Raw genomic sequence first — 23,980 nt, forward strand, 5'->3', positions numbered from 1 at the left:
AAACAGAGCTGAAGTAGCCCAACTCCAGCAATATAAAACCTCAGGTAAACTTTTAGTCTACCATGTAATTTTCCTCCAGGTTTGCCTGTTTTATTGTCCACCAGGCAAACCTTTATGCATTTCTTTCTTCTGTGCAACACAAAAAAATCTCAGTATTTTTTGTCAATGAAAGTCAATGGGGTTCCATGTTGTTTTGGACCCCAATGACTTTAATCGTATACGGGCAAATACTATCAAACAAACCCTTAATCCAAAAGAAATAGCTGGTATATGTTTCAGAAGAAAAATGCAATGCATAATAGAAAAATCATAATCTGTCAAAGTTGAGTTGTGCAAGTCAAACTAGGGCCTATAGAAGAAAGTTTCTTTCTTTAAGAATCAGATTAGATCAGTATTGAGATTAAAAATAAATATACGAAGCGATTAAAAATGGATGTGAGGAATAGTCATGAGAGCTCAAAATGAAATACTGGGATAGATGGGTGTTCAAATGAGAAAGAGTAGTAGGCCTATATCACTGGCCCTCTTTGCTTTATTTAATAGGGAGAAAGCACTGGTACAATCAAACTTGGATTACCTTGTACTCTGTGAAAGTTTTATTCAAGAGCGTTTAGTTTAAGAAGTTTTAATGACCCCCTTTGATGGAGATAAAACTCTTCATGGAGCAAATTTCTCCATGATAATGTCTTCGATTGTCATTGCCGGGTGGGTTATGTGGGAGATTTTCAGTGTGGGCTGACAGATATGGCTTATAATATCTTTCATCCTATTAAAATTCTACAAACCCGCTATTAAAGTGTCAGACTGATTCATAAAAACTCTAGCCTAATATTTGCCATTGAACGATAACATTAAAAAATAATGCGTATGTTTTGCCACAATAACAGAAAGAACGTTGCGTTTTAAATCTGCTTTTTTTTTACTCGGCCTTAAGCAGAGACGGTTATATATCAAATTTTAAGGGAGACATCTGGCAGTGGACGGGCACAGACAGCGCGGGGCATGAGGAAGCTATTATGCCCGCTTCTGCTGTAGTCGATCCGTTATCAAACCCAATTTGGTGGGACAGATTGCACTGCTGGGATGTGCGACTGACCCCTGAGTCTTGTTTGGGTTGGTGTGTGTGTGTGTGTGTGTGTATGGTGGAATGGACAGGGTGTCCTCTGCTGCAGACTCATCATCACACACACACACACACACGTACACACGCGCTTACGCCACACCCATTCATCATTCATCATTCTCTTTCTGCCGAGCACTACGGTGAGAAAGTAGCGGATTGAGCCGGTGCGCGGCACACGGGTCACGGTCGTATTCCGGTGAACGGAAGCGTGACCTGGCCTGCAAGAACAGCAATTTAGACAATGCACAACACAAATGAAAACAGGACTGCTCAGAGAGAGGTGAGTCTGACTCTCAAGCTCCCAACAGAGAAGCCGGTGCTAGTGTTGGTCGGTGGGTTAATGTGGAACTCACTAATCTCCGTGCAGTGGTGTCTATATAGATATACAGGCTTATATATAACTTTTAATCAGATTCTTTCTCAAGGCACTTCACTGAATCTTTTACCTACCCGTAGGCACTAACAAATGGTATGAACAGGTTTCGCAACTGGAATCCGACTGGCTTTAATGTAGGCCTGTATCTCCAGGTAGTCCTCTTCTTTTTGTCTTGAGACGTCCAACCCTGAATGGGGGATTAGAAGTTTTGTAGGCCATCACAAGCCCTCAGGCATCAACAGAGAACTACAGAGACACATGCTCAAAATTACACTTGTGTTAGTGCTTGTAACTTTTTAACCATGTGGTCTACAAATGAAATCCCTGAGCTTTATGGTTTAATGATTGATTCAACACTCCTGCTGGTTTCAGTTTCCGCCTGCATGCAAAATTGTCCACCATTTTGTTTTTGTCTGTCCTCCCACAAATTTTAATATGATCTTCACCAAATTTGGCTAAGATGATGTTCAGACCAATCCTCATGAAAGTTTTCGATTAGATGTTTCGTTGGTTCCATTCTAGACAAATGGGTTCATAAATATGATGGTGCGGATTCCAAACAGGAAGTTATGCTTCTGGTAACAGTTTGGTGTATTATAAAGCTGAGTCCGGCGGAGTCTTTGTGCTTGTCTATAGGCAACGCCATGGTAATGCCATGTTGGTAGATTAGTACCTGTAGAATTTCCTTTTGTTGAAAGCCCAGATAAAAGTAAAAAGCTAGTACTATTTTGTTTAGATCCATGTCCGAGGCAGTTCGACTTCATGAACGCATTTCTTTACACACAAACACACGGAACTTCTACGGAAGACTGTAATTTTGACTTTATTCTCAAAATATAACGACTTTATTCTCTTAATGTTTTGAATTTAATCTCGAAATGCTAGAATTTTTTTTAAAAACGTTTTTTTTTTTTTTTACGTTGCGGTTCAGGGCTTTCGTAGCAAACAGATAGGATGTCATTAAAAATTTGCGTTTGCAAAGCACCACCTACTGGTCCTACAATGTATAAAAAACATAACATTTGAACCGCTCGGCTTTAAAATGTATAGCCTAGTGGATTCACCATTCTACGTGCATGTTTATTTAGCTTCTAATGCAGGCAGAGCTTGGCCCATAACAGCTTACAAATTTTGCCAAGAGAGTCCACATAAGATCGTTCAAATAATTAGTTTTTCATAGAAAGACTTTTCATAAAAGGCAAGTGGGGGAGACAGGTCTAAGTATGCAAATAAAGACAAAATAATACTAAATCTTGTGGGCATATTGAGTCTCACAGTGCAGAAGTGTTTCCAGGATGAAGACAAAAACACGAACAGTAAATGGGGCGGTCAGACAATAGAGTGAATGGAAGTATGTGAATAGATTTCATTTGTCCTTTTCTAGTGTCCTCTAAGAAAAAAATAAATCACATTATGGTCTCTGAAAATGTTCTCATCCTCACATTTCGTCCTCAGATTATCAGACTGTGTTGGCTTTCTAGGACTTAACAAGGACGGTGTCATAAATTCTTTTCAATTAAAAATATTTTATCTTTTTGACATTAATTAATTCTGACTTTTGAACAACAAGCTATTTTCAAAACAGCCCATAATTAAGTCATATTTTATTCCTTATTATAGCTTGTGGTAAATATAGTGTGGATTTCTGTCAAGAATAGACTATTTGGCTCTAACAACCTGATTGCTATCGTTCATTCTCTCGATTAAAACCCCTGATTGAATGTCATACCGTGTTGATCACAGTAATACATCCTGATTATAATCATGGTTTGGCGCTCTGTGAATAATCAACTGTATTCATGCAAAACCAACAGAGAGGGCTTTTTAATCCCGGCACTTGTGGGAGATTTGGTTATAGATCTTTAAAATCCCAGTGGGCAACCTGTCGGCCAGGTCTCGGCAATCAACAAAAGATTTTGTTTTTGTTTCTTTTAAATTAGAGCCATCTGATGTTTCACTCCAATCGTGTTGACTTGCATCTAGGGACAGATGAATTGACGGATGACATCTATGATCGCCCTTTATGGAACTTTAACGCTTCAATTATTTTTCTCGATAATGGCCTCATCTCTATCCCGTTGATGAAGCGTGTCTGGCGAAACAAACCTGTTTTTTGAAGAGAGGGAATAAGCTGCCACTACAGAGACTCTGCAGTGCTGATGACCTAAATAGAGAGAGAGAGAAAAGAGAGGCAGAGAGAGAGAGAGCGGGGAATGGAAAGGAACAGCAATTAATTGAATACTTTAAATTTTTGCATTAAGATTGCACTGTATAAGGTCGAGAATGACTTGAATAACAAGACCTACAATGCAAATTGGAACTTTCTTTTGTCACCAGCCAATCAAAATCATTTTGATTTCATACCGTAGCATAGATGGTTCTATTAGGTTTTTTTTGTGGATTTATTTCGCCTCAAGCTTTAGCTCGCACTTTACACGGTCCAATAAGTCTGAAGCACAGAAAGAAAATTTATTGAATAAATAAATTATATACCCCAGCTTACTGAGACATCTGGGCCGTTTTCTGTCTTATGAAACAAGCTAAATCTTTTATACACCATCAAATGCTTTCACACTATACCAGAGAGTGTATAAGGAGCAGAAGATGGACCATACATAAATGAACGGGAGAAATGTCTCAATATGGCTGCTATAAGAATGAAAGTCTCATCTTAAAAGAGCAAATCATTTTTTTTATAGATGCCTGCTATAGATGCTAGATCGCCTGCTTTTTTCTAAAATGTTGTGTTACATTTTTAGCACAATTTGAGATTAAAAAAAGGCAAATTCGTGATAACATTTTTAGATTCTAATTCCGATTAGACATATGTTACGGGAATTTAATCTTGACAAACTATTTTAGAGTGTTTTCTTATTAAAGTTTGATAAATGCTACATAGAAAATATCTGCCTGAGGCATTACCAAGATGGCCGCTAAGTGAGTTGAGGAACACTACAGTATAGCCGCATTTCCATTACCCTTCAAATTGCGCAAATTAAACATTGCTAATTGAAAATACGGCCAATGGAAACACGTCAATTTTGCAAAAACTCCCATATATCGCAAAAAAGTTTTTACGCCCGTATGAGGTGGTTTTTCAGGCAATTTGAAAAAGGAATATTTCGCAAAACTGCAATGGAAACAGTTTTTCCGCATTCACTGGTCACCTGGCTTACGTAAAAGTCGATCATTCTTTAAAGAAGATGCGGTATGCTTGGACAGAAGACGAGACAGAGTTCTTTATTAAACTTATAAAAGACAAAAGTATGACAGGAATATGGATTCTAAACAACAAAAAAATGCCAAAATGTATCAAAACCTTGAAGCAGATAGGAGGGAAAAACACCTCATGTGCCACTCCCAAGTACAGGCAGGCCATTGCACACTGAGTCCGAAATTCGCATCCGAAATTTTCGCACGTTAAAAAATAAATACGACCTCACGTTATGTCAATCACGCTTGCACACTGCCTCCGAAACTTTCGTCCGTCATAAAAAAAATCGAATCGGGTTCGATTTTCTGCATTTTTCGCATCCGTAGCAATCAGTTTGAATGGTGTTTGAATGATGTTTTGACAATTCAGAGCCACCGAATCTCGAATACGAAAAAACGCATCCGAAATTTTCGCACGTAAAAAAAAAAAATCGACCTCACGTTAAGTCAATCATGCTTGCACACTGCCTCCGAAACTTTCGTCCGTCATAAAAAAAATCGGATCGGGTTCGATTTTCTGCGTTTTTCGCATCCGTAGCAAGCAGTTTGAATGGAGTTTGAATGGTGTTTTGACAATTCACAGCCACTGAATCACGAATACGAAAAACGCATGCAAAAATTTCGGACTTCAGTGTGCAATGGCCTTAAGGGGCGTTCCTTGCCATTAACACGCCTACGTCTCCTTTGATTAAAAATAATGTCTAGTGCGGTGGCTGGGATATACACAAACCTACCAACATCTGTTGCCATGATGTTTGGAATGACTTGAAATGATATGAAAAAATGACGTTTTAGTCGAATAGCATCGGTTAAAAGTTAAAAGTCTGTAATGGAAACGCGGCTAGTGAGACAGAATTAAGTCTTTTTGTGCCATTATTCTTACACATTCTTAATATACTATAAAAAGTTCTTGAAGATGAGAATTTTCAATCACATTATGTACTTAATTCAGAGCTCAGAACCCTATTTTATGGGGAAAACCTCACAAAAACCTGTATATAATCAAACGTTGTTTTGAATGACTTTGACTGGACTTTGAATCAAAATAATGAACAGTGCTGAAAAAACAAGCCCTTACAAATAATGAATGGCTTTTTGTCTGTATAGATTTGATGAGCTGTTGTCATAGAGATGTTTTACATGGTACACATAGCGTATGCAGATATTCTGACACATTTTTAATTTATATCCCTTGTCTTTAAAGATAATGTGCTATTTTGGTGACCAAATGGGAGAACATCTGGTGGAACAGAAACACATTAATTCTTTTAAAAATGATCTAATACAACACAGATTTATGTCTCTAAATGAGTCTTCACAGAGCATTTAAAGCGCAGAATCTGCTTAGAGTGCAGAACCGTATACTAGGAATACAGCAACATTTCTGGGTTAATGTTAATGATAACATATCACAAAGAAATGTAGGTTAGAGGATCAGAAAGAGTCCAACCACCCTCATCTACACGAGAAGTGAAGAGAGCAACTCATTACTTATCAAATTATCTCTGCAGGCTTGTTTAATGTTGAACAACAGTAAGATATTTCAAAACAGGAATAGATAAATGGCCTTTAGAGAGTGTGGAATGAGCAGATGCTGAGGCTAATGAACCTTGTTAAAAGAAGAAATAACGGAAAACAATCTAAAATGGAACGTGCAGCTACTATTTTATATTCGCTGGTTTTTAAGGGTATGGTGAACCCCATGAGTCACGATGTCTCTCTGCTGCTTGAAAACACGATTTCAATTTATGCACTCAATTGACTTACAGTAATCCTAAACTAAACTGCTAGCCTATTAACGGCACTGAAGTCCCAAGCAGCAGTTTTTCCAAACGTAAATCTTCCTTGTGGTGCTGCGTTAGCACTACTGCACATTTAAATATTTACCTATGTTTATTCCTAGAGCCTATAAGAGGCCTTCACAATCACAAAATTGTGAAAATCTGCTTAAAATGTCTGATAACTGATAAATGGCGGAAACTAAAAGTATTAAAAGTAAAACGCAAACTAAAATCAATCATTTGATACAAGTGAGTTTGTAGGCATCACAGCATTATAATGTACAGTAAGAAAAATGGATATTCATTTTGAGATTTGTTATTAAATGATTCCTGTTTTAAAAGATTAACTTCTAGTGAGTGTCAGGGGCCGTTTACACGACACCATTTTCAACTTAAAATGTAAAACTTTTTGTGTTTTTGCCGTTTATTTACACAAAAACTGGGGACCTGAAAATGCAAACTTTCAGAGTGCAAGTTTTTGAAAAACGATACAGATATCGTCTCTGTGTAAACTACAAAAGCACAAATTTGTGAAAATGGTGACGTCATGCGCTTGCGAATTAAATATTCAGTCTATAGTCGTGTAGTGTTTCTACTAGTGACATCGCCAACTACTGGCCTGGCAGCATAATGCAGCATTTTTTAATCGCTTTCGCAGATCCGAACGGGGATTGTTTTGACAATGGAGTCCTTTGTATGGGAAAAATGCAAAGTCCATTTTTACTACACCATTGTTTTGTAAACTGTACCCTTAGATGAAAGCAAAGGCAATGTAAATGCAAAAATAGGAGAAATAATCATTATTCATTAATGAACCATGGCAAATACCGCATCCAGATGTCACATATGGCTGGAGACATGAACAGGTGTCACACCTGCAAAATTCAGCTTGGGCCTCTTCCCAGTCTCATCCCATTTCCCAATATCGTCCAATATTGTGTATGTGTGCATACATTTTTTCAACAATATCTTGCCATAACCAGGCCATCATTCTCAAAGGGGTTCTCGTCTGGGACAATTTGATTGTCCCTACTATTCTCTGGATAAAACCCTCAAGAGTACACTGTTTCAAGGACTGGACAGGCTGTTTTGACATAAATTTCAAACATAGTGGCTGGTTGAGGGTCTGTATTAAAGCAGTGTTGGGTCACTCATGGGATTTACCCATAATCCAGCCCAGACTGAGAATGACAGAAAATCACTGTAATCCGACAGCTACATGGCTAGGCTTAGAAAATGGTCTTAAGTGGCCTCTCTTCTTTCCGTTTAGAGCTGACAAAACAGCTGTAAAAAAAACACAATCAAATTGTTTCCGTGGGCCCTGACATGCCGCTATGTGTGATTTGGCCCTGGCTGGACATGTAATTGCTTATAAAAGAAAAACCAGTAGGTTCTGGATGAGCATTTTATGTGTACATCATGAAAGTAAAACGCAATTAATGCAAGACTAGAAAAATCAAGACATGTTGTTACAGAGTCTGCGGTTGTCAATCGCTCTCTGATCACTCGTAACGTATCCAGTGGCACGTTCACATGGGCTTTGACATTAAGTGGATCAACTTCCTCCCCATCAAAAGAGCAGCAGAGAAAGCTGCCACGATCCTCCAATTACCGTCAGGCTGCCATCCTGTTCCGTGCGTCAGTTTCAGGGGGTTATTTTAACCTCTGCTCCAGCTCATGTCCTCCGGCCTGGCACCCTTTCAAAAACAGTCCCGCTGCGCGTGAATGTGACAAACAGTGACAGCTCTGCAGCGCTAGGACTGTTTAGGTGTCTTTGCCATGCATACACATGGCCGAATGCAAACACAAACAGCTGTCCCTGACAGACAGGCAAGCAACGGCGCCTCTGCATTATCGACTGGGACAAACAACGTCCTCTCCACTCCTTTGCAAGCTCTGACCTCACATCTCGAAGCCTGTGTTAGGGCTGGCACCAATCTCAAGTGCAAAGTGTTTAGAGAATGAGGTCAAGCAGCAAGACATAAACGCCATGTCTCAAATCCAGCTGTCGGATCTGTCGGCTTCTACTCATCAACATGCCTGCCGCGCACACATCATTTTGTAACATTTATATAAGTCTTTATATAAATAAGTCTGAATATGAACCATTAAGGAACGTCTTGAGGAATAGTAAAAATAAATAAAAAATGTTATTTACTCGCCCACATGTTGTTTCAAGCTTGCAGTTATTTTGACTATAAATCACAAAAATAGCGCATTAGTGTTGGTGATGTATCAGTAACTCTTTCTCGAGGTTACATCATTACACAAGTAGGTGATTCATTCTGGAACTAAACAAGTGACCGTTTTTACAAGTGAGTCATTAAATTATTTACTCAAACGATTCATTCAAAATCACTGATTCAATCACTGATTGGCATGAATGCCAATACTGGTTGCATCCGAAATCGCATAATCTCTTGAGTAGGTACTTATTTTTAATTAAGTAATTACTTCACGATGGCTAAAAAAATATGTTCTATATAGTATGAATGTGTGTAGTATGAATGTAATTACTACAGACGTGCTACATTTGACATACTGTCATTATCATGTGATCTACCAGCGTCAGTTCATTCACAAATCCTCTCCCATGGCCTCATGGGATAGTAAAGTGTCCATATATGCGCACTTAAGAATTTTGCCGGAGGTAATAGGTCATCCGGATACATTTTGTCTAGTCTTTTATGAGTAATTCGGACTTCTTTTGTCACATACTGTTTTTCGCCTACTATATAGTAGGAAAGTATGCGATTTCGGATGCAGCCATTTTGTGTTGCTTGGAGATGCAAAACATCTCGTTCGTTTGGCGGAGAAAACATAGACAAAGTATTGTGTCTAAAATATAAGTTTCTTAAGAATAATTATAATTGTTTATAGTTGATAACAAGTGATATAAAAAAGTGCATTATGTTTCATGAAAAAAATAACAATGCATTTGAAATGTTAAGTAAATAATTAACTGTGAAGGGTATCACCTTCAAAATCTCATTAGGCATTATTTTCAGCCCATTCTCATCCCTAGGCGTCATGAAACTGACGCCTTGGGAATCATTTTGACCATGCTTCAATATTCGACGCTTTAGGCACCCTTTAGCGTCAGTTACATGACGCGATCCTAGGGCGTCATCTTGCTGACGCTTTACCTTTAACGTCAGTTAGATGACGCTATCTAATCCTAACCCTACCCCAGACCTAAACCTACCCGCGTCATCTAACTGACGCTTAGGTAAAGCGTCAGTAAGATGACGCCCTAGGATCGCGTCATGTAGCCTAACTGACGCTAAAGGGTGCCTAAAGCGTCGAATATTGAAGCATGGTCAAAATTGTCATTTTAGTGACGCCTTGGGGTGAGAATGCGTTGTTATTTTGGACTCTTTTGGACCCGTTTCCTGAATTGTTTGAGGGCTTATGAAAACAGAATCATGTAAAGGGATACGGTGCTTAAACTTACAGCTATGCTACTGCTTTATCACCCCAAGGGGGTTTTTATAGAACGCAATTTCTAAAAATCGTCGTTATTAATGACTTAGCTCTTAGTCTCGTTTATGGCTCCTGAAGCATGATTACAAGGCATTTTCTCGTGGATCAAAGCCTCGGAGCAAATCAATGAGAATCAATTCAACCCCTCCTTTCCCCAGCATTCAACTTTTTACAGACAATTAATCCCACAGATGGCAAATCGCTACAGAGGCACTTAGCATTCTCCGCTCACATCGACTTCCCTTTAAGATTACAGTATTCTATGACATCGGATCTTTGAAAAACCACAGGGTGCAAAAAGGCTCCTCCCGTGTAACCCGTAGCCGTTGAATAAGAGGAAGCAAAAACCAAAACTGTTCATTGATCCAGAATATTTTAAAATCAGGGCCTCTTAGATCTTTGCCATGCCAAAGAGCAAGAGATTTTAAATCAACAAGGTCGCTTGCGAAGCAAAATTATGATCAATCTGAGCTTCGCCTTTAGTTAATATTGCAGTTGTGTCTTTCCTTTCCTGGAAAGAGTAAGGCAAAACTTGAATACGAACTAGAAGGGTTCTGATGTGAAGGGCTAGAGGAGAAATCGAGGACAAGCCAGTCAGCTTCTTGAAATGCAAACCTCATGATTATTTTCTGAGGCAGCCGCACGGATTGTATCCCTTAGTACACTGGCTCTCTGTGTGGAAGACCTTTATCTGGGCTGATGTACTGAGTCTGTGCCGCTTGTTTACACATTCAAGGCCTTGTGTTTGCTCGCACACTGTGAGGAAAGTTCCACTCCATTAATCTGTGTAGACTGACATAAGCATCAACTGGCTTCTTGTTGAAATTCAAATGAGCCTCGAGCAACTCTGAACTTCAGGGGTGGCGAAAACAATGGAAATGGGAGGTTTGCAGCCATCGATCTGAATAAAAGAAAGAGTTGAGAAAAGAAAAATATTGGAAAAATGTCACCTTTTCTCAGAACGACTTCATGAAGTTCTCTCTCAATGATTCAGTGTTTACAATTAGCATTGTACATGGGGAAATGGTCCAAATTGAAAAATAGAAAATGAAATGTGAAATATTTCAAGCTGTATTATAGTAGCACAACTAGATTCCTTTTAATGAAAAAAGTGCTGCACTGCATGCCATTTTCATAAAATGCATGTTCAAGTGCATATTTATGAAAATATTTTGAAAAGGCTTCCAACAAAGCTGTATTCCAGGAAAATGATCCGCTCTCTTTTTGGTACGTAGTGCAACTGTGCACAGCAAAATACTCAAATTATTCCCACTTGTATGTCTTTCAAGTGAAAAAGGATTCGGCTTCTAAATCAATAATAATTTAGCCCAGTGAAAAGAAAACCCATCTATTTCTAACTGAAGCCTAAACACATTTAGTGGCCGCTACATGGTCGAGTAAAGTAGAGATTCCTGGTGGTTATAGAAATGTTGAATGCAATCTCAATGCTTAGAGAAGATGAGTCTCTTGAGAGAGGCTACTTGCAGCTTCACATTGCTTATATCTTATTCAGGACTGCAAATTCAAAAACGCCTTCGGAACCCATTTCCATTCATTTCTCCTGCGGCCATGTTTACAATAAAAGTGCTGCGCTGGCTCTCGGACAGTCTCTGCGGGATTTTACTGAATTTCACTTCATGTTCATACACCAAGAAATGGTATTCGAGCTGGAGGCACGCGTCAACAAGAATAAACAGCCGTGCGTCGCTGTTGCATCTTCAAAGTAATGCATGTGCAAGCTCTGCATTGTCCATTTGCCGCATTGCCTTCCCGATAGACTCCGGCTACTCTGGAACTTAATTATCCTTGGTGGATAGCGACTGGCGAGCATATCCTCTTTTTTTATGATGCTTAACAGTGGGGCGATTTGCATGGGCAATAATTTACGTGGTCATTTGGGGGACTAAATTTCCAATCCAATTTGCTTTATCTGCTCATTTGTTCTCCTCTTTTGCAGTGTTTTGTTTAGGGACACGCTGTAGAGATACAGCCTGAATTGTTGCAGTTTGTGATTAATGTGGCCTATCAAAGTGTTAATTGAAGCGAAATTGGACTGTGCTGCTCGTGTTTGGATTATCTGTTTGCATAGAGTTGTTTTTTTTTATTTGATCTTCTTTTAATTTGAGTCTGAAGCTCTCTGAAATCCCTCTGTATGATTACAATTTATCATAATTTTGTGCGTTATGTGTTAACAGAGCTTTTTATGACCTCTTCAGGGTTATTATGATAAAGCTTTCATTGTGGTTACATGGAATCTGGTTTACTTATTTACAGATTTCTTTGGCTTGTTAAAGATGCTTTTAGCTTCCAATAAGGCTGCGTTTACACTGCAAGTCTTAATGCACAGATCTGATCTTTTGACCATATCTGGGGGTTTTTGTCCCACACCTGTACATTTACTTTAGACACGACTGGTATCCAATATCTGTGTTTACATCAATCCCCGCCCAAAATGATTCTGTTTGTGATTGCTTTACTATGCGACATGGTTGGCCCTCGAGTTTTGAATGGCCGTACTAAAATGATTGGTAACACTTTATTTTAAGGTGACGTACACGTTACTACATGTACTTACTATAGTAATAACAGTAAATTATGCATAATTACAAGTAACTAACCCTAAACCAAACCCCATAACTCTATAGTAAGTACATGTGGTTAATTAATACTACTCTGTACTTATTTGAGTAAGTAGTGTAACAACGTTACCTTAAAATAAAGGGTTACTCTTTATCTTAAGGTGTCATTGTTACAGTGTAATTATATATTTAAGAACTGAGTAATATTAAGCAACTACATGTACTTATAGGGTTAGGGTAGGATTAGGATTTGGTTACGGGTTAGTTGCATGTAATTATGCATAATTTACTGTTGTTATTATTATGGTACATGTAACATACTGTATGTAACAAGGACACTGTAAAATAAAGTGTTACCAAATAAAGTATAACCAAATTATTTTACAATTTACGTTGAGTGGCCATGATTATTTACCAGGATGGAGAAGTTAAAAGCTGTCATGAATGTTTGCAACGCAAAATCTGACTGAATGGATATAGAACTTTAAAAAGAAGGGTTATGATCAGGCAAAAGGTAAGACCCGCATTAATACCGGAGAAGCTGCCCAGTGCTGCAGAGAACTTAAGGAGCGGGAGGCATGAAAACGGATGCCGAGGTTGCTTTATTTCTTTTTGAGTAACATTGTTTTGCTGTGTTTCACAGAACTAAAATATGCTGTCTTTTGCTTGAAAATACTCATGTGTCATCTTCGCTTGTTTGTTTATTTGCATTATTAATATTATTTATAAGCCTGGAATGTCTAAACCTCCTCCACCGCCCGTTTCAAGAATCTGCTCCCAAAGTGTGTCCGAAAAGTGAGTTAACATACTCCTAATATATGGTTTTCCTATGGTTCCCCTTTTAGTGATCGCTATAACCCCTTACTCTTGTTACATTTGTAATATATTAGTTACTTGGGAGCTATTCATGAAAACTGTGTTTGTTTTTTTCGGATGGAAGGGATGACTTTACCATCGAAGGAGTTGAGGAGATAAATAACAATTAGACATTCGACCTGAGATTGTGAGTGGGGATTACCTGCGTGCGTCTGAATGTAATACTGAAGCTTGTTATTTACAAAAACAGCAGTTATTATCACCTCATTAAAACCATATTTTGACCACGATTTGGCCGTCTGAGACAAATTTAGCAAATCCTAAAAGATTCCTCTTTGATCGTTAGTTTGACATGTTCACCGACAGCCGATTAATGACCGTTGCGATCAAATTTGACCTCAGACGAAATTCTGGCAGTGTCAGAAGATTTGACTCCCAGTCCTGCAGTGTGACTCTCCTATGACGACCGTCAAATTGTCTTCGTTTTTCAAGACAAGCCATGACCAAAATTAACGTTAGAGATTTCTTTGTATAGCCACCATTTCAATCCCACGTGTAATGCAGCTCACCGTCACCGAACGTGTCATTGATTGATGATGGAAAACTCCAGACAAGTTTTCTTGCGTGTGTCAGTTTTTAATGTGTCTTGACTGCCGTACAGTCTGACATTAATGACAACTGAGATTTTACAGTGTGACATGGCTTACAGCGACAAGTAGGGCTGTAGTCAAAACCACCTTTGTCGAGTCCAAGACAAGTCCAAGACCAGGACTAGTCAAGTCCAAGTCAAGACCAAGTCCAAAGAGGTTAGAGTCCAAGACAAGACAGAGTCCAAAAAGGTTTGAGTCCGAGTCCGAGTCAAGACCGAGTCCAGGACAGGAAAAAAGTCTTGACATTAAATGACAATCATTTTGGCTTATTATTTGTTGATCTAAAAGCAAAAACAGTGTCACAACACCCAGGATTTTTAAGTATAGACATTCCCCTTGATATCATATAATCTTCTAATCTAAAGAAAAAAGAATGATGACATATGGTGATACCTCATAATAGCAGTGTTAGAACTGTTACAAACACCAACCCACTACTATTACCACTGCTAGGTAGGCTACTAGTAGCCTACTGAGCATTTGAGCAACTAAATGACAATATAGCTTCACTCCAGTAAAATATATCTGTGGTAATTTCTTCACGTTAAACCGAACTTTTATTTTGACGGGTTTCTGAGTGTATCTGACGATGAAATGCTGAAGATAAACGTGTACTTGAGTATGTGTAGTACACGAACCTGCGGCACTCACTTGCAGAGACTCGCTGAACAATCAGATTTGATAGCAGTCTTTAATATTCACAGTGACTAGTCCATATAGCAATTTCATATTATGATTGGCAGTGAATAGACAGATCTGTTATTTCAGCTATGCGCCTGTATTGCAGTAGCAAATAGTAGAAAAGAAATCACACACGCGCAGGTCGTACTTGTCAATGACGGGCACTACAATCTGCGGTAATCTGCGGAGGTTTCTGTGGAAGTCTGCGGGTGCATACTACAATAATACGTTACTGGGAACATAAAAAAGACACCTGGACTCGGTCGAGACCAAAAGCCATATTTGGCAAGACCAGTGGCCGAGACTGAGACAAGTCCGAGTCCGAATACCAGCGAGTCCGAGACCATACAAAAACGGACTCGAGTACTACAGCCCTGGCGACAAGTATAACAATCGTAAAGGACTATTATAGATCGCACTGTCAGCACCCGGCTTAAGTGTCTAGAACTCTTAAAGGAGTAGTTCACTTTTAAAAAAACTTTTGCTGATAATTTACTCACCCCCATGTCATCCAAGATGTCCATGTCTTTCTTTCTTCAGTCGAAAAGAAATTAAGGTTTTTGATGAAAACATTCCAGGATTTTTCTCCATATAATGGACTTCCATGGGAACCAGACGGTTCAAGGTCCAAAAGACAGTTTCAGTGCAGCTTCAAAGGGCTTTAAACGACACCAGACGATGAATAAGGGTCTTATCTAGCGAAACGATCGGTCATTTAAAAAATAAATAGAAAAGTTGAAGTTTAAAAAGCACAAATGATACACGTTCGTGACTCTCCTGTTCGAACTCGTTCATCAAAATGAACGAATCTTTTTTCGAGTCATTTCGTTCATTTCGTTCGTTGAATGAACGAAATGACTCGAAAAAAGATTTGTTCATTTTGATGAACGAGTTCGAACAGGAGAGTCACGAACGTGTATCATTTGTGCTTTTTAAACTTCAACTTTTCTATTTATTTTTTAAATGACCGATCGTTTCGCTAGATAAGACCCTTATTCATCGTCTGGTGTCGTTTAAAGCCCTTTGAAGCTGCACTGAAACTGTCTTTTGGACCTTGAACCGTCTGGTTCCCATGGAAGTCCATTATATAGAGAAAAATCCTGGAATGTTTTCATCAAAAACCTTAATTTCTTTTCGACTGAAGAAAGAAAGACATGGACATCTTGGATGACATGGGGGTGAGTAAATTATCAGCAAAAGTTTTTTTAAAAGTGAACTAATCCTTTAATGTGCGTTTACTGTTGCAATAAGAAGTAAGAATTTCGTAAAGGAATGTAAAGTTTTGAGAACTTTGACACAAATTCACAGCACTGACCGATAGCCAGTCTCTTCTTTTCAAGGGTGAAGATTCGTAACTTAGCAACAAAGCAAAACTGAAGACCCACAAGATCTTAACTTTGTCCTGTTTAAAAAAAATCTGCATAAAATCTGCAGATTTTGTCCTAAAGTTAATTGTTCTAAAGAAAATTCTGGAAAAAGTAGACTTGTCATGTGCAACTGGAAAAGTCACGGAAAAATCATGACTTTTACAAACGCCTTCATAAGTCATTCTTCTTTTCATTCTTGTCCTTGAGATAATGCCGCACACCCACGAGACTGTTCCTGTTACTAAAAAAAATCCAGAGTCTGCTCAATATCCTCTCTCACCAATAACTGTGGAGTATAACACAGATGGTTCACAGGTAAAATCATCTCATCTGATCCTACTGGAGAGGCAGCATGTAATTATGAGGAAGCTTCCAGGCAGATCTGTCCCTTCCCCCTATTTCCAGCACAGGGGAGAGATAATTACTGGACCTGCTTTTCAAGGGCAAACAGTGAAGTACCGTCACCGGCGATTGAGTTCTATATGCGTCTGAGACGACACAGAGATTTTCTACCGGAACTCCCGGTTCCCTCCGTCTTGTCCTCTGTTCTCATTAATCCGCACATACACCATTTATCATCATTAGCATCTCAGTCAAGAGCAGGGATCATCCTGTTCTAGGGTCTTCTCGACCTCCTGAGCGGCGGTTTAACTCGTCACTTCCTTTCCTGAGGGGAAAGTGAGGGTGATTGTCCGTTTTGAACATTTCATTCAGCTAGTGCAGTCTAAGGTCTGTATTGCATAAAAGTTCACAACGAAGTATAATAAAGTACATATTTAAAATAAAATGTTTGTTACTTCATGCTTTTAGCTCAAGGTTAATTTGGCAAGGCAAATAGTGCCCATTTTTTTGCGGCACATTCACTCATTTGCATATAAAGGAGGCGTGTTTGTGCTGAAAAGATTGACAGTGACTTAATTTATATAGCCTATGCTATTTTTAGTTCTAAACCACTAAAAGGTTTATGCGCTGAAATACAGCACTTACTTTTTTTAAGTTTTATTTTTGGCAATTTTTATGCCTTTATTGGATGGAATACAGAGAACAGACAGGAAAGCACACGGGTGGAGAGAGGGGAACAGGATCGGCAAAGGACCTCGAGCCTGAAACCTGTATGACTTTTTTCTTCTCTGGAACACTAAAGAAAATATTTTGTAAAACAAAAAAGAAATGAAAGTTTGAAAGGTATATTTTTATAGATAGATTGTTTTGGACCCCATTGAATTGTATTGTATATACAAAAACAGTTCTTTAAAGTAAAAAAACAAACAAAAAAACATTTCAAACTGAGCCATCCTCAGTGGCCATGTCAGAAACACTCCATCAGAGCCTGGATGAAAGATGTCCAATTAAAAGAAAATTCGATGGTTCTCAGGTGGGATGGCTTTGATAGATGTTTCTAAAAATGGACGTCTTTTATGCTCGGTTTGCCTGCCAAATCCTGGCTCTGTGATCCATCACAATGTAATACATCTGCCCTAATCCAGTATGCTTTTTGTGTTGTTTCTGTAATCTTCTCCATAGAAAAACCATTAAAGCACCCAAAGCTCGTATGATTCCATAATTCAGTCTGTCCCACAAACTCTGCTGAAAGCTAGAAATGCATCTATTTAGGGAACAAGAGAGAAGGAGAGAGAATAGAAGAAGAGCAGGAAAAGAGAAAATGATGGCAGTAATTTAAGTAAACTGTAGCACTTAATAAATGGATGGAAAGAGTTCATTCCAATAGAGGGCAAAGTAATTAGAGGAAGGTGATGTATTTTCACCAAACGATCCTTCTAATGTGAACCAATGGGAGTGGTGAGGTTTTGTGGGGGGAAAAGGTAATTTTAATAATGCTTGAAATATTGAATGATGGCTATGTGGACCTGAGGGTGCTGATATATGATTTGAAACCTGTGTTTATATTAGACTATACACCTATGCCTTTGAATTATGTCTCAGAAAGCAGTTCATACTGTGACTCATACAAGGAAAATCAAGTTTCTTTTCAGACCCGAAAAACCTGCATGTAAAGCTGGAACTGAGTTAGCTACGGCAAGACACAAAGACCTTGGTTTCTCAAAAGTGCATTATGAAAATAAATGTGCTCGGCCCCAAATGTCCTGAATGTTTAAGGTGGCTCTAAATGTTATTTTTGTCATGCGGCTGAGGTGCTTGGAGCAGCAGGTAAAGCAGGTTAAGCTTTTTAGGGGGAAAGAGTAATGCAAGAGTCTCTCTCAAGAGACAGAGACAGAAGTGAGGGCACTGCAAATGAGAGAAGATCATTATTCTGGGAGCGCAAAACACCATCATGGCTATTGGTATATATATATTGGTATATATATATATATATATAAAATATGGAAATCCAATATAGTGTTTGAATTGAGCTTTGATTCCATCATTAAGTCCATTTAAAATATTCTAGATTTTTACTATAATAAAAAAAGATTTTAATTTAATAGCTGATGATGGCCATGTATTAAAGTGATATGCAAATTACTAAATTGTTAGATTAATGAATTGCTCACTTATTAAAGCCACTATAAAGCCTAATTGTAGTGAATGAGGAAACAACCTTGGACAGTATTTATCATATGGTGACATGAGCTTTGAAGTGCAGGGAAAAATGTAATAATGTATAATAGGACAAAGTGATGCAGCAAATGTTTTAATTAATCTTAGTAAAGATTCCAGATTGAATAACAACCACCCCCAAACAGGTAAACTACATTGCCTTATAGGAAATTTATTCTTGGGTGGAATTAGCATTTTAAGTAAAGTTATGATATGATTATACATACAACTTTTCCTTGGCGGAAAATACTGGTAATAAAAGTCTCAGATTTATATTGAAGAATTGAAGATTACATCCTTACAAGAATATACCTTATTCAAAGCAGCACCAGGTTAGAAAGCGAGGCTGTGAGGGATAGACTTACCGTGTTTTCAATGACATCCGCTGTAAAAGCTGTATAAAGCTCCTATTCCACTTATAATTTTCCACAGCTCATGTTTGCTGGAGTTATTTTGTCTACTGAAGTTTCTTGGAAAGATATCTTTGCATTGTTTCATCAGCAGAACAATCCAAAAACACAGTACGGCCCACTAAAGAGATATATGTCTATCTCTGCCTCGCTTTCATTCAGGTTAAAAATCCAAAATGGCACTGCTGTGAATAAGGTCTAGCAACCATAAAGAACAACCAGTAACCACATAGCAATCACTCTTTCCACAGGTCATACTTTCCACAATACATAACCTGTGGAAAGAGTGATTGCTATGTGGTTACTGGTTGTTCTTTATGGTTGCTAGACCTTATTCACAGCAGTGCCATTTTGTCATGCCAGTATATAGCGACAAGTGACTGGTCAGTATGAGTGAGTTATTTGAATCATTCATTCAACCGATTTGTTCAAAAACACTGAACAACTGTCTTTATGAACGAGTCATTGAATCATTTACTCAATCCATTTAAAAACACTGAATCATTCAGGAACAGAACACCATTACTGTGTGTTGCACCGCCTGAACTAGTTTCGTTTTCTAAAGTGACGTTTTTGAATTGGAGAATCTTTTGAAGCAAAGGCAGATCCTGAAAAAATGGTTAGGAAATTTGTTTTTGGGAAATCCCTTTTCCTTACTTATTAATAATTATGATATAACTGTCAAGAGACTGGTTCAGACTGGTAGGCGCACCATGAATAAAACAGTAATGGCATTTCAGTAACACTCTTTCCTTTTGTTAATGAAAAAATATGGAGTGGTGATGGCGCAGTGGATAAGACACATGCCTTTGTTGTGAGAGACCCGGGTTCGAATCCACTGTGAGACACCAATGTGTCCCTGAGCAAGACACTTAACCCCTAGTTGCTCCAGAGGCGTGCGACCTCTGACATATATAGCAATTGTAAGTCGCTTTGGATAAAAAAGCGTCAGCTAAAAAAATTAATAAATGTAAAAAAAAATTATGCCATTGTTAAAAATGACCTTGTATGACCTGACATCAGAAAAACAGTCATTTTTTTAACACAAAATCTCCATTAATGTGTCAACCGCCCATGGATCAAACACCACTGAACACCCTCAGATCTTATATTCAGTACACTTATCTGCCGTGAAGTCATTACGGTTCTTGTTCTTGTAGCATTAGGGCTGATATGGCTTTTGTAATGACTCTCTTTCAATTAAACAAAGGCGCACAAGAGCAGTGGGCTGAAAAAGTGATTGCTCCTACTTAAAAGCGATTTGCTTGGCATACATCATTATTAGTGGTCCATAAAAGTCATAGAGATTGAAATCACGGTCACGTCTGAACAAAAATAATATTTCCAATGGCTATGATTTATGTGATCTGGGTGTCATGATGGTTGTGTGGGGTTAATTAGCAACAGGGATGAGCCTTCAACTACACTCATCTAGGATGTGTAATTAAGTCTCTCGTTTAAGTGCAAACGACTATTCAATCTCCTTTTAAACTTCAATCTCATATTCAGTGATTCTGCATGACCAAAATTAAATCATATTTAATGAATACTTTAAACCTAGATGCTTTCAGACCTAAGAGGCATATGAAGTTACAAAAAGCATGTACATACCCAGACATATTTGTAGGGAATTTATTCATCTCGTATTTTTTATGGGGTTTGCAATGTTACAGAGGCATCACAATAGCAGGCCTCATCTTGAAGAGGACATTCTGAATTATTCATAACTGCGCTCTTGACCCTGTACTTTGTCAGTGACCCATTACAAAATTGTGCAGTCATTTATTGCCGCCAAAAATCTCCACACATACATATCCAAACACGATCGGGCAATTACTCCCTCGTCAAGGGCTTCGGGCTGTTTAAAATGCTCTCTGTGCACCCCAAAAACACACTGTGCTGGAAGAAGGGCAGAATGTATTACAAGAGGCCATTAAATATGTCCGGCTCCTCCTATATCCTGCACACCAAGGACAGATCCAAAATCTTTGAGTAGGAACAGGATGATATTCCTGTCCTGAGCCCTGAGCGTGTCCTCCAGGTAGACTGGACTTGACATGCTCTGTGCACTAAGCAACAGAATACCATCTGGATCAACACCCACACAGACCCTTGGCCCTTCATTTCTGCCAATCAAAAGGGTCCCCTTCAGAACTGTTCCATCAGGTGGAGGAGACATGCTACAACTCAGGGGAACGGATTTCATTTTTTTCCTGAGTGATACCAAATGTACATACTGTAGCATGTAATTTATTTATTTGCTGTTTAGTTTGAAAGTGACTTCTGTCTGAGCTGTACTTCATACATCACTACACTAGTATTGACAATCGACAATTTTTGCCCACAAAATTTCACTAATGTGACTGCACTTTTCACCAAAATGTAATTTTTCAGTTACAGCCAGGGCTTAATTTGAGCCGGAACACGCCGGAACATGTTCCGGGACCTCCGACGTTGGATCCGGAACCTTTTTTATTGGATCCGGCACCTCCTGTGTCACTATGGCAAATTAATAATTACTGTTTGTGTAAGGTTCAATGTTGTTATCTGTCTTGTTAGTCTTTATTCCCCATTGAAGTTCCACAAAAATCTTGTGTTTGCAGTTTCGATGCGTTTTTGAGGTGAATTTTCAGGGTAAAGTGGGTCGCACACCGGACGAGAAGCGCAGCGCCACGTCTTTAAAATTCGAACACATTATTCTCTATGTACACACACCGGCAGCGCCATTCGGCATTGTTAATGTAAAAACTGTCTGACTTCACCCTGTGCTGCATCTGCATGCAATATACATTTAGTTTTACATTCATTTACAGAAATCAGTTGCTTGAATGAAAATTTCTGATGTTATCAGATTTTCAGGTGAGATTCTCAATTCATTCAGTTAACGGACACTCTGAGGTGAAGTGTTCAGAGTCTGCAGACTAGCAACGATTGTACAGTACAATCATAACATAATACAGACATTATCTTAATTCCATAATGTCCTTAAACATAACAATATTACTGGCCATAAACTGAGAAAGTGCGCGTCTGATGTGCGATACCTCGAGTTGTCCTAGACGCAACGCGGCGCTTCTCGTCCGGTGTGCGACCCCCTTGCTGTCTATGGGGGTTCAGAAAGCTCTCGGATTTAATCAGAAGTATCTTCATTTGTGTTCCGAAGATGAACGAAGGTCTTACGGGTTTGGAAAAACATGAGGGTGAGTAATAATGACAGACTTTTCATTTTTGGGTGAACTATTCCTTTAACGAATGCCAAACCTTACCCAACCACTAAATCTACCCTTAATGATGCTATTAGCTCCACCCAAACACTGGTCTGAGACTGCTGGCCTGGCACTAGCATTAGGGCTGATATGGCTTTCGTAATGACTCTCTTTCAATTAAACAAAGCACAAGAGCAGTGGGCTGAAAAAGTGATTGCTCCCACTTAAAAGAGATTTGCTTGGCATACATCACTGTTTGCGGTCCATAAATGTCATACAGATTAAAATCAAGGTCACGTCTGTACAAAAATAATATTTCCAATGGCTATGATTTATGTGATCTGGGTGTCATGATGGTTGTGTGGGGTTAATTAGCAACAGGGATGAGCCTTCAACTACACTCATCTAGGATGTGTAATTAAGTCTCTCGTTTAAGTGCAAATGACTATTCAATCTCAGTTTTAAACTTCAATCTCATATTCAGTGATGACCGAAATGAAATCTTTTTTTTAAATACTTTTAACCTAGACGCTTTTAAACCTAAGAGGCATATGAATTTACAAAATGAATGTCCAGACATACAGTATTTATAGGGAATTTATTCAGCCTGGGATTTTTTTATGGGGTTTACAATGTTACACGGAGGCATCACAATAGCAGGACTTGAAAAGGACATTCTGAATTATTCATAACTGCGCTCTTGACCCTGTACTTTTCGGTGACCTATTACAAAATTGTGCAGTCATTTATTGCTGCCAAAAATCTCCACACATACATATCAAAACACGATCGGGCAATTACTCCCTCGTCAAGGGCTTCGGGCTGTTTAAAATGCTCTCTGTGCACCGCAAAACCACGACACACTGTGCTGGAGGAAGGGCAATATATATTACAAGAGCCCATTAAAAATGTCCAACTTTTTCCCACCCACCAACAGGGTCCAAAATCTTCAAGTAGGAAGAGGATGATATTCCTGTCCCGAGACTTGAGCGAGGAAGACTTGACATGGTCAGCACCATAAGCAACAAACACCACCTGGATCGACGGCCACACAGACCCTTGGCCCTTTATTTCTGCCAATCCCCATCAGACCTGGAGGAGACATGCTACAATTCAGGGGACGGCATTTCAGTTTTTGCAAAGGCAATATGGGAGAAAGGGATTGTGTTCAAAAATGCGTAAGTACAGCACATCAAGGGACTCAGCAGCCAATGCATGCTGGACGTTGAAATTGTCTCATGACATAGTTGCTTACACACACACTGTTTTGTCAGCAATTTTTAGATGAGCTCGCCTACAAAGCTGTCAACTCCCCTGAGGAGATGAAAAACATCGCTTTCTCTTGAGAGGACAAAACCTTCCTACGTTTTTTTGTAATAAAAGCAATCATGGGCACAGATATCTATTCATCACTTGAATAATAAACAGAGCACTACACTTATGACAAAGATATTCAGCTATGTTAGTCATGGCTTCGACAACAGTGAATGTGAATATTTTGAAATTATGAAAGAACACATTTTATAGTTTCAAAGGGAGCGTGTAGCGTGTAAGCACAAGTTTTATTAAGTAATTACAAAAATAGAATCCACACAAGAGTAAACAGCACCATAAAGAACAAGAAAAACACCTAAATTCAAGAGTTTGCTATACGTAAGCAAAGACACAGAAGTTTGTTTATCCAAACTTGCTGGATGTGACAACACTGTGAAAATAATTTTTTTGTTCTTGACCTT

General features: G+C 38.7%; 1 long non-coding RNA gene across 1 annotated transcript; it reads right to left on the reverse strand.

Moving 5' to 3' along the window:
• Positions 1–1,256: 1,256 nt before the first annotated feature.
• Positions 1,257–23,571, reverse strand: LOC130085229 (uncharacterized). The gene is made up of 4 exons (XR_008807123.1): positions 23,176–23,571; positions 3,606–3,663; positions 1,574–1,686; positions 1,257–1,336 (listed from the first exon to the last, which is right to left on the reverse strand). It is a non-coding gene; the product is annotated as an uncharacterized LOC130085229 (long non-coding RNA).
• Positions 23,572–23,980: the final 409 nt, after the last annotated feature.

Source organism: Rhinichthys klamathensis, unplaced genomic scaffold, assembly GCF_029890125.1.
Source record: "Rhinichthys klamathensis goyatoka isolate OS25496 unplaced genomic scaffold, OSU_Roscu_1.1 h1tg000076l_1, whole genome shotgun sequence".
Classification (NCBI taxonomy): Eukaryota; Metazoa; Chordata; class Actinopteri; order Cypriniformes; family Leuciscidae; genus Rhinichthys; species Rhinichthys klamathensis.